The sequence below is a fragment of the Pinus tabuliformis genome, chromosome 7, assembly GCF_031772625.1.
Source record: "Pinus tabuliformis cultivar Carrire ecotype Pingquan chromosome 7, CPIR1, whole genome shotgun sequence".
In the NCBI taxonomy this organism is placed as follows: domain Eukaryota; kingdom Viridiplantae; phylum Streptophyta; class Pinopsida; order Pinales; family Pinaceae; genus Pinus; species Pinus tabuliformis.
Genome location: NC_142293.1, coordinates 345184693 through 345187628, shown reverse-complemented (window position 1 = coordinate 345187628; position 2936 = coordinate 345184693).

Sequence of the window (2936 nt, the reverse complement as noted above, 5' to 3'; positions counted from 1 at the left end):
CTTTCAATTACCAATAAGGTACGAAATGGGAACAGAGATATTGACCAATTTCAAACAAACAACCGCAACTCATATATCAGATCATATACATGAGTGGCGACGTCGACGAAGAATGGTTAAAACATACGTCCCTGATCAGCTTTTAGCTGAGTGGTTTATAAAGTCGTTACTTCCGGCCATAACGGAAGATGTGGCAAAGGGGGGAGTCGTAACAGAAGAGCAGGTTATCGCTCGTGCACAATATTTGGACTTAGTATATACTCAGTCCGGCACGCTCTATGACAAAATACCAGACGCCCCTAGACCAGAGTTTTCAATCCCTCCTCCTCCTAAATCAAATAGTGACTCTCATGCCGGCGATGGCGTGATTGGCACGGCAAACACAAATCCGAAAAGGACCCATCAAAAGAAGGCCCGTAAGGATTCAAATCAAAATGCGCATGAAGAAGTTCTTGCTTCGGAAGTAAATGCCGTATCGACAGATAAGGGAAAAGAAACCAATCAACCAGGAAGCAAGAAGAATCAAAACGAAGGGAAGAAAGATAAAAGAAAGTCATCTCCTCGAAAAACTCCTCGTAGAAAGGAGAAAACACCTAGGAGATGTCACATATGTGACGATGATCATTGGACGGCAAATTTCCCGTACAAAGCTGAGTTTAAAAGATTCGTAAAGAACCCACACACTCCAGCCGTGTTGACTGATCCATTTCCCGACCCAAGTCAGAATCTGGTTGACAGTGGAGATGCTTCCCCATCACAAGTTATGATGTTGTCAAGTTTTAAGCGCCAAGATGATGCTTTAATTTCAACATTAAACAAAAGCCATGGGAATTCACAGTCGTTGAATGGTGAGATAAAAAGTCGATCAGGCAGTTCGACAACAACTTCGACAAGAGTTGTGCCGCCATCCAACACGAGAAGCATTCCAACGATCCATGGAGGCAATCATCCTCTCCAATATATCGGAGTAATTTTCCTAAAAGGCCCTTCTTTAATGGGTACTTTTGCCCCACCACCGCCGAGTAATCTTACGGAGATGGGTGCAACGGAATATGAAGCCTTCTATTTTTGATGGATCTAAAAGTTACGAGGATAGTTCTTATATCATGTCAACCTCGTTAAAAAATGAAATAAGGAGTCAAGAGGATAGTTCTTTACGATGTCAACCTCATTTAAAAAATGAAATGTCCCCTTAAGGTTTAGAGGACATATGCCTCGTCTGCATTCTTTATGCTGGAGGCATCAAGATTGAGCAAGGTTTGAACGCATTCAAGCTCGTTAAAAAATGAACTGCCCCTTAAAGTTTAGGGGGTATATGCCTCGTCTGCATTATTATGCTGGGGGCATCATCGAGCAGTTTTAGCAATGTTCATGCTCGTTAAAAAATAAACGCAAGAATTCGAGCAGTTTTTGTACAGAGTTCATGCTCGTTAAAAAATAAACATAAATTGTGAGCAATCTTTCCCTACAGTTCAAGCTCATCCAAAAAAAATGAACCGGTAAATAACCTTGAGAAATGTAACCTTTGACTGCCATGTTAAAAGCCCTTGGTCGTGTTTATATGCCATCACCTCCATCCGTTCATTTGGCCAATCGTTCATCTCCATATGTTTGTTTACCCATTTTGAGGAACAGCTGCGAAGAGTGATTTCACTTAGCCATCCTTGTGACACTGCCGTGATTGGAAAATTCCAACCTGTACCTGGAATCTGCTGCTATCCCTGTTTATCACTCGTTCCTCAAAAGACGAGTCTTCTTTGAGCTCTTTTCACTGACTCGTAAAATATGAAAAGTTTGCCGAGTTTTGGCCTTCCAGCTCGTTAAAAGGACCGGAAGAGCTATCCCTCCTCTAGATTTTAATCTTTTTGGACCTGAGGGATTATTGCACAAAAAGATCGAGCGCTTGTTTTGTTCGGCTCGTTAAAGAAATCGAAAATTCATCCCTTTTGTATTGTTTTATACTTTTTCGGACTTAAGGGATTAGATGACGAAAAAGGAATTTTGGAGTTAACTTTCCGTACCTTTTCAGACTCTCTAAAAATGAAAAGGACCGAGTTTTCTTTGTCGTTAGACTCGTTAAAATGATTAAATAGCGACAAACTTGTCTTTAGACGAGAATGAGTTTCCCTATCGCTAGGCTCGTTAAAACATAGCGATGGGCTTGCCCGAAGGGCAGGTTATAGAACAAGCATATGTTATCCTCCTCAAGCTTGACAAAAATAAAGAGGTACTGGTCAGCAATGACTGGGGAAAAATTGGGAGAACCTCACAGCATTAATGGTAGCAAGTCGCTCTTGAACATGACACTTTGTCCTCCGTATCACATCGGGTTGGGTTGTTTCATTCACCGGTCTCATAACCATGGTCCTCGCCACACCATCCACAATTGGGGTAATGCTACCAATCCATCACATCAGTGTCGTTATATGTTCAAGAGATGTGGTTCTGCAAAGAGTCAACCATGTCCCATCCACTGCCATACATTATCCTTCATCCACTTCATGGCCGCCACCCTGAATCATACATCACAGTTTGTTTTCACCTCATCACAATCACTAGCTCCGTTCCGTGTCACTGATGTGGGATTCATTAAGGCCCTCCTTTGACGGATCGCTCCTTGTCGACATCAGCTCATTATCCAAGGAGTTGATCTAGGAACAACCCCTTCAGTACTTTGAAGCTTGCATGCCTCAATGGCAAGTTTCTCACTTCCGGCGACAGGTATACATCAGTGACCTTCGACCAGAAGATTTTGCATGGTGGTCGACGCCAAGTCCTTTATTCCCACCATGTGAATTGTACTACCGTACCTTGAGGGTCATCATCCTTATTGGTGATTCCTCTCGCGCTTGTTAACGGTTCACATCATTGACTGGTAATCAAGCGATGTCTTTCCATGTTCGACTTCAAGAAATTCTCACATGGATCGACTTGTA